This window comes from Anabrus simplex, chromosome 10 (genome assembly GCF_040414725.1).
Source record: "Anabrus simplex isolate iqAnaSimp1 chromosome 10, ASM4041472v1, whole genome shotgun sequence".
NCBI classification, from domain to species: domain Eukaryota; kingdom Metazoa; phylum Arthropoda; class Insecta; order Orthoptera; family Tettigoniidae; genus Anabrus; species Anabrus simplex.
The window spans coordinates 48,071,027-48,084,760 of NC_090274.1; positions in this window are offsets into that span (position 1 = coordinate 48,071,027).

A 13,734-nucleotide genomic window follows, 5' to 3' on the forward strand; every position below is an offset into this window, starting at 1 on the left:
AGCTTAACCTCAAATTAAGAGAGGAAAATAAAGGGAAATTAAATTAATAAATCGTAATTAAAGATTAATTTCAAATTCCATGGAGTAAAATTGAAAGGAATTAAATTAATTATACGACCTTCTGGTTCTTTAAAATTAAAAACATGGAAACCAATTAAAATGAAAATAATCTGAGCTCACAAACCAGTACTTTCAAGAAATCTTCAGAGAGGGTAAACTGGGAATAGGAAACAACCCAAAGAAATGAACCCAAGAAAGGGGTACTTAATTGATCACTTTTTCCAAACCAGGTTTTCACACAACAAAATTTTTCAGAGTGAAAAATGTTCCTTAATAACCACTTCAACTGCAGAACCCGAGCAGTAACATGTGAAATCCACAATAAATAAATTCCACCAAAAACATTAGGAAGGAGTAAACAGATAAAATATTTAAGTGATCCACAGTTAAAACAAGTCGTCAAGGACCAAAATTATCCGCATTAAAATTTTAGTAAATCACGACAGCCAAGCATACGGAGAAATAATAGACGCATTACAGAATCACGTCTCATCCCAAGAGCCGAATTCAACAATCTCTCCGAAAAACGCCTGTCAGCTGTCTGCACGTAACAAAGAGCAGAGACGGCAAATGTCAAAATAACAGGGGCAACGCCCACACACATGTAAACACTGCTGTCATGGCAACGGGGTCACGTGACGAAGGACCACAAAATGGCTACCCACCCAGAAAGGAAAAAAAACACGCAGCCGAATGGTGACAAGAAACAATTTCCAACTCATAATGACTTCCCTGATGGGGATTTTCAGATTATAAGGAATTAACACGTTGAACAACATTACAACCAGTTACACAAAGCCCCAAATAATTGATAATTAATTTACAATTAAAAAGATCTAGATCACAGTCTTTCATTGGTAACGGCAGAATACCGTTCTTGTGCACGAATATGTTTTAGACAGTAGAATATTATCCTTTTAAGTACTTCATTAAGCCAAACGAATTTAACTTGGGTTTATCTGGTTCCCTTCTCACATCGTTAGATTTCCTGGTAACAAAAGTGGATGCTTACTTACAGATTGTACTAAGGTCGTAGAGAAAAAAAAATTAATTAAAGGAAATAGAACGGCGACAAGGACATCGCCCCTTGGCAATGTGATCACCCAGGGTCAATTACAACCCACATCCTTTCTTCTTTCTTCACTTAAAACCGGTCAAAAACCAACAGTAAACACAGAAGCAGCTCCGTCGTGTCTTCACTTTTCAAAAAACAAAAACAGTCGCCTATTATCGTGCGTGCAAGGAGTAAAACTGAGTCTAGTTCCGTGGTTGCTCCTAGGTGGCAGCACAGACTCCTCAGCATGCCTACCGAAAGCCGGCGCTACAGTGGCGGACAGCGTAACTATTATCTCAAGACATAAGACACTCCAAGATCAATTTCTATGAGTCGAAATAATTATCAAATTTGGCCTTGATGAAAAGGCAACTTGGCAAGTCTCCAGGCACACCACAATACGCGTCCGAATTCCGTGACAGTTCCTCCTCCCCCGAAAGACTAACATGGGGTAGGACGAAACGAAGATGATCGGAGATAAGGAGCACTTCAAATATACATGCAATAAAATTTCTTACTTGACGTTTCTAGGAGAAGCGAGGTTACCGGTTAGAACAAGATCGTTGAGCTTACATGATAAGGTGATAACTCAACAGGCAGTTGAAGCAGATCAACGTGCGTCGAAGTCCACAATTAGATTTGTAGAACAACTTCACATCACTCCATACGATAATGATCTGTTAACACAGAAACAGTCTATTTTGAAGAAGTAATACACCAACCGTTATAGTCACTTCTGATATTTGCACGAGGTTTCATACTAAATTCCCGACGGCGAGAACCAGGTTTCAAAAATCTTTGAACAATACTAAGAAATTAATTTTTCTAAATGAAAATTTGGGGCTTTTACTATAGAGAAAGGCACGATTCACATTAAAAAAACATTTACATACACCCAGGAAGAAATAGTAAACAAGTAACCCAAGAAATTAGTGCATAAAAATCATTTAACCAAAGGGAAACAAGAAGCATCAAGGCCATCGCTACATCATGAGGCATCCAACCACTCCACGCAAGTTACCAACAGAAGAAACAAAGAGATTCAAAATAAACCCCAAAGAAAGGAGTTACATAGGAAACCAAGAAACAATTACCCCAGAAAATAATACATAGACCAAGGACAGGTCTCAAACAAATTCAATTAAATAGAAAACAAAGAAAGTTAATATACCTTGAGCATAATAGCACAAGCACTACCAATCAGTGAGTTAAATGGTCAATATTTCAAAATCTTCGTTGTACAACCAACACTACAGAATCATTTCAAAACTTGGATCAACATCTCACGGATTCAAGGCATCACAAACAGGAAGGGAAAGGAGAAAAGGATACAAGTCAACCAATAAAAGAAAAACACAGAAAGCACAGAATTCAGATCAAAGCCTATTCCATGACTATCAGATAAACCATTTTCAAGCAAGAGTAGCTCTGAGCCGATCGGTTGGAGATCTTTTTCAAATCAAGATGGTAGGGCTGCGCATAGTCGGTCCTCGACAACAGATCACCCAAGAAATACCAAGCAAGAATAGTTTACAGATCAACAGCAAACACTCCTCTGAGCATAATAAAGAACATGGAATTAACAGGACAGAAACGGAGCGAAAAAAACTCAGGAGGGAATACAATCCGGAATCTAATAACCAACCTATTATATGGCATCACTAAATAATTCATCCTACAATGGTACATCCAATCAAATCAAAAAGCAAAGGTGAGACCTCAGATTAGATAACCAAGAAGGAAGATAAGGAGCGATACCTTACACAACGCACACTACCGGATGTCCCTTACAGAACCACTGGGGAAAAGAAAACGCCATAGAGTGGCACATAACATAAATAGAACCATGTAGTAAAAAACTGTGCCCTACTGCACTATTAAGTTCCGTCCAGGCGAAGGCCGGTCTCGAACCTAGAGTACAGTAGTGAACGAACTCTCACAGACGTGAGCTGGTGCACATAGTCTTACCTGAACACTGTCCTCTTCAATCAGCCGGTAGAGCGCTCTTCTCAGGATAACATGGGTATAATGGGGCAACATAAAGATAAAACACTAGGACATGTGCCTCCACAGGTAAGAATTCGACTAAATAAAAATTTAAAATAAAATATCTAACAGAAAACACCGCTGCATTCCAAGTTTAACAAATAGGGATTTATTACATAAAATTGAATTATTTACAAATAAAAGATCATTTCAATATGAGATGGAAAAATGACGCTGAGCCGATGACTATCATTTCACTGCCTTCACAAAAACACGTGAATCTGCAACAAGCATGTAACCATAGTGTAAGTAACGAAGTTTAGAAAGATGGATATCTGCTTAATGACCCCAAAACAATGATTCCCATAAAGAAATTTACAAAGCCTCACGCCGTCGAACCCCGGTGCAAACAAAAATCACTACAAAATTTACAATGACCTGACACGGTCACGAACCCTAGTCCTATGACAGGTAAGGTGTCCAAGATACCTATGCAAACAATATCAAAGATCCAATCAACACATACAAGGGTGTCAGTATAAAATGGGCCAGTGTTAAAATCTTACGGAAAACACGTAGGACATAAAACAAGTCTCTCTCTCTGCTGTCAGAACAAGAAGGTCGTTTCTTCCCCTTCTGGCATACTTGAAATACTGCAGACGACCAACACACCCGCCTGTGACGTCAAGCTCAATGACCTCCATTCTCACCCCACCCCTTGCGGCGGCCCCTAATTTACGAGCTCAAACGGGAAGACTGGCTAAAGTCTTGCCTTTCAAAGAACACATCACGTCGTCAGCTGTTAAAGCCTTCATTTAAATATACCTGGGCTATCTGCCCTTGTCTCCATACTTCAGCAATCTCGCTCATCTTACTTATGCCTCTCATGGGCTAAATCCTGGTGCTACAAAACACTAATCATTAAGCGCTCGTCACATTGCCATACTTGGCATTTCCAAAATATACTCAATAAACTCTCAATGGTTGGGCTCTCTCAGGCCGACTGCAAATCTTACTTTTGCCTCTTATGGGCTCCAATCTTTTAATACCTGGGCTCGCTCGCTCTATCAATGAATCTGGGTGAATTACTGGTCACGACTTGGTCATAATTTGGTCATAATTATACACTTCTACGTCTGCAGAAATAAATGCCTGAATGTGATCTAATAAAAGTACCTATCTGTAGACTAACCTCCTATGCCCAACTGAGTTCGATCAGACCCTTACACAAACATGTACTTCAAAATAACGCAATCAAAATGAACAATAAATTCGCTAACAAGGACTCTACAAATAACATCTACCTTAAAGTACGGGGTTCGAGTTTGAGGCCTAGCTCTATATTACAAGGGAAATTCTCTTAATAACACAAATATGTTGACTGACGGTTCCCATATTCCTATCTAAATTTAAATGACATGCTTGAAACAGAATTGGAAAGCTCTGACCTTAAAATAGAAGACATAGCGGAGCGGCCATCCCTGTGGACCACTGGATCTACCACATTCTGATAGACTGCCGGGCTTGCATCAGATACTGTTGACCATTTGGAGACATTCTTGCTGGTGTGGCGTCTTCGTACAGCTCCCTCTGTAGTCGGAAGGTGTCCTCTTCGATGTTGTGCTGGTCAGGTGCTCCCAATGTTCCTGGCTCGATGCCCGTTGTTGTGTTGGCTTCAGCTCCTGGTTGTGGCTTCTTTGGAATGATGCTGTCAAACACTCGTTCTGACTTGTTGCTGGGGTAACTGAAAATAAATTCATATATTACAGACTGTCCAAACTCGATGCCTGTCTTCACTGTTAGCGTGTCTCACACGTCACACTGACCAAGTCTCGTTCAGAGTTTTAACCTGGTACACAATAGTTTCTTCACTACTCTCCGTCACTGTTCTATCATCCTATCACATGGACAACATATAGTTTTAGAATTCCTAACCTGAGCCAATAATAATTCTAGCATTCCGTCTGCAACCCTTGACCTCACAGAAATATGGAGCTACTAGTTATTAGTTTCATGTAAGCAGTACCTCATCTCCCCATAGCATAATCTCACAGGTAACATCTTCAATTCCTCTGAATATTCAAGTTGATTACTTACATCTTTGCAGAAATAGCAGTACAGGCAGTCGATGTAGCTTGAAGACAAAGCGTCGTTCTCAGCACCAACACGCAGTATGACGACTCGTTCCCGCAGCTTCTCAGTCCAAGAATGACTCTGATATGCCCTGGAGGCCTTAATTTATAATTCCGGGTCGCGTCATCAAGCCGCTTGGCTGCGTGCAATCTTAGCGTGCCCGGGAAAATTTTCCCGCATTAATTATCATGAGCGCAACTTAGCGAATGCATTAATTAATGCAGCCCTAATGCCTATCAAAATAAAGCAGATATAATACAGGTTGCAATTTTTGTCTCAAATCCAATGCAACACTTCTGTAACCAAAGATATTAATTTATTTCATTCTTCCCTCCTAGAATAAGTTTAGCCGGGAACTGGAACGCGTCCCCAAGCTTCATCAAGAGGCTTCGCTTGGGACATAACTTCTATTAATGGGTTCTGGAGATTTCTCATAATGAGGCTCGCGCTCACTTCACATAAGAACGCTTCTTCTGGACCCCTTTATGACATATACTGTAAGACATCGGCTTCGTGGGTGGCCTAGTATTATTCCAATATCCAATACTCAAATTGATATAATTGCACCAATGAACAGAATGGTTCAAAACAAACTCAAAATTACGTCGGATTAGCAGGTAACGCAGAGAAACGTGAGATGAAGCAACCAAGTACACGATACCAAGAAGAAATAAATAGCAAGACAAGTTAATTCACTATGAGTTGCAGATACACCTCTTAATTCCTCCCAAAATCTACTGAGACACAGAGGTACAATTAAAAGAAACACACTCCCATACCAAAGTGCCATATCTACTAAATACTTGACACGATACCCATAGGAACGACCACAGATAAGACACATGGGTTAACTCATTAGAGTTTAAAAGGTAAACATCCTTCACACCATGATCTTCCGCTATAATTCCCTCTCAATAAACATTAAATTAGAATTACTCCACCAAAACATCATAAATCAGTGCCCTTAGGCATACCGATTAGGTCCAAGAAGATACATGCTTCGGAAAAGATCCCATTAGCAAACCAAAATAACACTAACAACCAGTAGATAGGTAAATTACATAACATCAGCAGTGATCTGCAACTCAAGAATGAAAACAAACTCTAGATACCACAAAGGTTGAAAGTTAAAGAAATTCAACAACAATGCTCAGGCAGTGCACAACCCAATTCCATTGCACTACGAAAAGATAATAGAATTCCAATATAGTTTCCACCTAAGTAAGTAATACCAGATAAATGAGATTAGGGATAGTTTCACGCTTAGAACAAACCCAGAAGCAGTTGACAAGGCTAACCAAGGAGACAACATAAGGTCGTTGAGCAATAGATAAGTACAAGGATCAGTATGTAGGAAATGAAGCTTGATTAAGACACAGAGTCCATGCACTAGGCAAACGAACTATTATCTCCACCACTAACCAACCATACAACACCAAAGCCAATAACCACTCCAAAATAAACGACATAGGACGTCACTCGAAACACCACCAATCCCACACACACACCCACACAATGAAAAGATGACAGATGGAAATCTTTCACACAGTAAACACACACGATTCATATCACCACAACTACTCTTCAGGATAGCAATGATCAAGTCACATCGCGATAAATTAATCTGGTGTTCAACATTCAATGCGGAAACAACCAGGACATGATTCCTTAGGTTACATTACCCACCTAATGGATAGAAACTATCTGAGAAGTACAACTAGCAAGGTAAACACCATAAATTACCAAAATGGTAATTCGGAAGTACACCACACAAGCATCAGTTTTCAAATAAATAATGACGATAATTTGGGAAATAACACAAGAACACTAAAACAGAAAAGATTACCAAAATTTCACAAGTAACAAGTTCCAATCAGAAAATCATCAATAAGTTACCAAATGAACCATCCGAAAATACTTAACACAAGAGAAATAATAAATTCACTCACCAATCAGTAGTATGCACAACAACTTCAACAGAGGGTGTTAATTCTCCACCCACGTTACACTTAACAAAAGGTTTCAACAAGAAAAATTACCAGTTAACCAGGTTTAATTTGAGAAAGGTGAACACGCCTAATACGTTTAGCAATTGGATCACTGACTAAGACGGATACTGGAGTTAGAAACTGCAACAAGGTACAGGGCCCTTGATACCTGGGGGCAAGTTTAGCAGAAAACTTATGGACAGCCTTGCTGATGGGGTAACACTTTACATAGACCTGATCACCAACTTTCAATTCTGATGACTTTCTGTCTTTATCATACCTATTTTTAACCTTTTCGTAGGACACAGCCAAATTTTTCTTCGCCTCATCCCAAATTTTTTGGACATCTTTAGGTTTAGAGAATTCAGGCAACAGGTCTTCAATAGACAACAGATTAGACATAGGAGAATATGGAGTATAACAGAACATAAGATCCATAGGTGTCTTCCGGTGAGATTCATGAGTAGCACAGTTGAAGGCGTGGGCCAACCAATGCAAACAAGAATCCCATTTGCATTGGTCGTCGTGATGATATGCAATCAGAGCAGATCTTAAATTTCTATTTAACCTTTCAGCATATGAAGGGTTCGGATAATAGGGGGTGGTAGTAACGTGGGAGATGGACAATTCAAATAGATATTTCCTGAAAGAATTACTAGTGAAGGAACTAGCATTGTCCGAAACCAGAAACTTGGGAGGACCGAAGGATGAGAAGATGGAATTTAGGCAGTTAATAGAAGTACGGGAGTTGGTGGATCGGGTAGGGAAAATCCAGCAAAATCTAGAGAAAGCATCAATACATACAAAGATATGGGTGTTTCCAAGGGAGGAGCGAGGGAAAGGTCCTACGTAGTCTATAAACAACCGTTCCATGGGACGAGAGGCTTGGGAAGATGACAGCAATCCAATTCTGTTGTTCAAGTTAGGCTTACTAATGCCACAAGATTGGCAAGATTTGATCATCGTTCTAATGTCATGATCCATTTTCTTCCAAATGAAAAACTGGCGGATCTTTTGCCTGGTTTTGTAAGTACCTAGATGACCACCAATGGGTGAAGAGTGATAGTACTTAAAAATGATGGGTACAAGAACCTTTGGAACAACGATTTTTAGGTTACGGTCCTTTCGACCCTTACAACAAAGGACACCTTTAGATAAAGAATAGGGTTTTACTTCCGTACCATCATTAATTGCGTCTATGATCTTCTTCAATTCAGGATCCGACTTCTGATGATCTTCGAACTCATGATACAGTAGAGGAAAATCTGAAAGGATTGCGCCGACACCAACAGCATTGACTTCAAGTTCTCCCACATTAGGATTCAGTTCAGACTCGTCATTCCCTTCGAACATTCTACTTAAGCAATCTGCAATGACATTCTCAGAACCCCTAATATGACGAACGTTGAACTTGAAAGAAGAAATACGGAGCGCCCACCTGGTTATCCTTCCGGTTCTTTTGGGCCTATTTAGCACCCAAGAAAGAGCCTGATTGTCTGTTTCCAACTCGAAGTTCACATGCTCAATGAATGGTCTAAACTTTTCAAGAGCGAACAAGACTGCAAGACATTCTAGTTCATAGACAGAGTACTTACTTTCCAAACTATTAAGAGTTCTAGATACATAGGCAATAGGTCTACGCTCACCATCATACTCCTGCAAGAGTACCCCGGCAATAGCCTTATTGGAAGCATCGGTTTGCACAACAAATCCCTTGTTAAAGTCAGGAATTGCCAACACCGGAGCATTGGTCAAGGCAGCTTTCAGAGAATCGAAGGCTACTTGTTGGGCGGTACCCCAGGTGAACTTCACACCTTTACGTCTAAGACAATTCAAGGAAGCAGCAATTTATGCAAAATTTGGAATGAATTTCCGAAAAAAATTGACCATACCAATGAAGCGGGCAACACCTTTAACGTCCCTAGGAGGTTTGAAGTCCCTGATACCTTGAGTTCTAGACTGATCTATGGAGACACCATCTGAGGAAACTACATGCCCCAGGAAGGACATGCTAGGCTTTGCGAAGGCAACCTTAGATAGCTTGACAGTAAGTCCAGCCTTCTTCAGGCGTACCAAAACTTCCCTAATATGTTCTAGATGTTCTTCGAAGGTGTTTGAAAAAATTACGACATCGTCCAAATAATTATACACAAACTTGAACTTTATGTCCGACAGAATGGAATTTAACAGCCTCGACAACACAGCTGCTCCACAGCTCAGACCGAACGGTAGTCTCAGGAACTCATACAGGTTCCAGTCAGTTATAAAGGCAGTTAGGGGAATGGATCTCTTAGAAAGGGGGACCTGGTAGTACGCTTGGTTCAAGTCCAGAACGGTGAAAAACTTCGCCCCAGAAAACCATCCGAAACAAGTGTGGAGATCAGGCAAAGGAATCGACTGGAGTACTATCTTACTATTTAGAACTCGATAGTCTATTACAGCACGGAAACCGCCAGAAGACTTGGGCACTAAGAACACCGGAGAGGCATATGGAGAGGTAGAAGGTCTGATAACACCATCCTTTTCCATCTGTTCCACAATCTTCTTCAATTCTAGCATACGTGGTGGAGACAGACGATATGGAGGAGATCTGACCGGTTGATGATCTAACAACTCAATGTCATATTCTAGGACATCAGTCAATCCTAATTTACTTGTTAAGACTTCCGGAAATTCTTTACAGAGGTTTCGCACTTGTTCAGCTTCAATTTCCCCTAGATGTCCCAGATCAAGGCAATTCAGATCACTATCCTCGACAGGAGATGGGTAACCTACACACGAAGAAATGGGTATCTTCAACGGAGCATCAACCAAAGCAAACTTAACGTCTGGAGAAAATTTAAAAAAGAAATTCCTACTCTGTAAGTCTAACACTAGACCTACGCTAGACAGAAAATTCGAACCAAGAGTTACGTTACAAGTCAAATTAGGCGTTACTAAACATCTGACCTTCCAGGTGAATTTGCCAATCCTCAACTTAACCTTGACTGAACCTAAAATTTTCAAAAACTGAGAGTTAGCAGTGACGCATTTGACTTTCGTAGATTCCAATTCCGGCAATTTACATGGAGATTTCATTTTATAGTACCATGTCGAATTAATTAGGCACACCACACTTCCGGTATCAAGTAAAGCGTTTACCGGTTCATTATTGATTTCTACGGGAGTACAGGTACCTTGGGAGGGAACATGGACAGAAATCTTGTTACACTGATGCGGGCAAATCAATTTTTCAGACGTCCAAGGATTTTCAACGCTAGGCCTGTTACATTCTAACTTGTTGTCTTCTAGTCATTGATTATTACTCTGAACTGACAAAGGGCAGTTTTTCTTCACATGTTGTTTGGATCCACAGGAATAGCAACCACCAGAATGACGTTTGACAACTGGACAAGTGTTCCTCAAATGACCCCTAGAACCACAGTTAAAACATTTCCGAACATTTCCATCCTTAGCAACTGAAGAGACAGCAGGTTTCTCAGGTCTAACAGGAGGAGGGAGGTTGACAGGTCTGGTAGAGTCACCATGTTTGACGTCCTCAGCGAATGAGCATGCCTCTTCCAGTTCTCGGAAATTGGTGGGACATTGGGTTAAAGAGAGGTAGGAACGATACGAGGGTGAAATGCCTTTTAAAATCCTAGCCACCATCTCACTTTCCTGAACAGAGATCATAAATACCTTGCAGTAAAATCTCAAGTCCAACACATAAGACAACAAGTTTTCATGTAAAAACTGAGTTCTGAAACAGTGTTTGGGAATTAAGCTTTGGAGAGCAAGAGATGGAATGAACTTCCCTAGTACCAGCTCATGGAAAGCATTGATGGATAGGTTCCGAGATATAGCCTCGGAAATCTCTCTTTTCAAAATCCCTTCACAGTGAGGGAATAGAGCACGAAAGATACCCAAGTCGTCCACAGAATAAACATTAGCTGACTCTGTCAGCTCCACAAGAAATCTTAAAAACCTGATGCTTTCCTCAATAGAGTTAACAGAAAAATTATTCACTCCTTTAAAAATCTCCTTCAAACAATTAGGAGATGACGCAGAATTAACTCGAGTTAGCAAGTTTTCCAGAACAGAAGTTGTGATACCACAGTTACATGGGTTATAAGGAGAGGATACAATAGTATTTGGAGAAGGTTCAGACGAAGGCGTGATGGAGTTAACTTTCTCAGAAATTCCCATATTACTAAATTCTTTGTTGATCAACAAAAGGTCAAGTTCGGCTGAAATGCCCGAAACAATAGTTATTAACTTGATACATTCTGTCATTATTTCGTCCTCAGGCTTAACAGCAAGAATGTCCTGATTGCGCCCAAGATAGTGATGAGCTCTGGCCTTTAACCTGTTCACTTGAGCTCTTGAGGGAGGTAATTCAGAAAATTCTTCCCTAATGACGTTAATTTCTTGCAACGAGTCACATATCACACTTAAAAATTCCCCACACTTAGTTCGATCAATGATAGACAGGTCAATGGGAACATGAACATTTGCTGTCAGTAAGGCAGCACACTCTCCTATGGTACCAGGTACCTATAAATTCCGGATTGATAGTTCATATATCAACTCAGCCTTTCGAAGCTGATAGGGAAAAATCACAGTGCGAGACATAGTTTTTTGGGTAAGGAACACCGAAACAAAGATTACGCCCAATACACACTTCCTTCGCTAAGCTTATTTCCACTAAAGAACAGGCCGATCAACACCCCCAAAGAAAGGTTATGAGTGACGCATAAGAGCCTTCAGGCACCGAGAAAACAATAAGAGATCCAGTAACCTTTACTTCCCGGTTAATTTAGGGTATGCCAAACCCATAGAATCATCAAACACAAGACAGGAAGACACAGATGCACGCCAAGACAAATAATAGTGTGAGATGTTTTCACCTTTCTTCATGCAAATAAAATTCTCAGTTACAAGACTGAGAAATTACTAAGAGAAAAATCAAATAAAATAACTCACCGGTTGTCAGCCTTATGATTAGATCAAAGCAAATTTCCAGCAGCAAGCTAGCATACCAAGCTCCCAAGCCAAAGAATCAGGAATACATAACCCTCAGATACCTCACACAGCAGCGATGGGCTCCCCCAAGATGACAAAATGCACATGGAACAGAAATATATTTGCATTAACACAAGCCGAATCTTGCCTTCCTCTTTACAAATAAGCACTTTCAAAATGTACCTTGTTATTATTTTAGTCAGTATTCAATAATTCTCAAGATGGGTAAAAAAACACCAACAGTCTACTAAAAGGGAAATAGAATCACAGAGAAAATTAAATTTCAAACAAAACAAAAGAACCACGCGAACTGATACCAAAATACTGTCGCGAACTTACAAGCTAGGTATTTCACAACAGTAGTTGCACGATCCAGGGAAACAAATTAAATAAATCAGAACTAATTTTCCCAAAGGAAGATCGTAGCAAGCGTGGAAACAGCTAGGCTAAACCGAGGTCAAGTGGATAGAAAGAGAAATAATGCTTACTGACTAAAATGATAATTCATTTTCGGATTACACCAAACTTTATTGAGAGAAGGTTAAATAATAGTAATTAAACTTCAATTTCAGTCAGGCAAATAAAAGGGATAAAATTAAAAGATGGTAATTAAAGCTTAACCTCAAATTAAGAGAGGAAAATAAAGGGAAATTAAATTAATAAATCGTAATTAAAGATTAATTTCAAATTCCATGGAGTAAAATTGAAAGGAATTAAATTAATTATACGACCTTCTGGTTCTTTAAAATTAAAAACATGGAAACCAATTAAAATGAAAATAATCTGAGCTCACAAACCAGTACTTTCAAGAAATCTTCAGAGAGGGTAAACTGGGAATAGGAAACAACCCAAAGAAATGAACCCAAGAAAGGGGTACTTAATTGATCACTTTTTCCAAACCAGGTTTTCACACAACAAAATTTTTCAGAGTGAAAAATGTTCCTTAATAACCACTTCAACTGCAGAACCCGAGCAGTAACATGTGAAATCCACAATAAATAAATTCCACCAAAAACATTAGGAAGGAGTAAACAGATAAAATATTTAAGTGATCCACAGTTAAAACAAGTCGTCAAGGACCAAAATTATCCGCATTAAAATTTTAGTAAATCACGACAACCAAGCATACGGAGAAATAATAGACGCATTACAGAATCACGTCTCATCCCAAGAGCCGAATTCAACAATCTCTTCGAAAAACGCCTGTCAGCTGTCTGCACGTAACAAAGAGCAGAGACGGCAAATGTCAAAATAACAGGGGCAACGCCCACACACATGTAAACACTGCTGTCATGGCAACGGGGTCACGTGACGAAGGACCACAAAATGGCTACCCACCCAGAAAGGAAAAAAAAACACGCAGCCGAATGGTGACAAGAAACAATTTCCAACTCATAATGACTTCCCTGATGGGGAAATTCAGATTATAAGGAATTAACACGTTGAACAACATTACAACCAGTTACACGAAGCCCCAAATAATTGATAATTAATTTACAATTAAAAAGATCT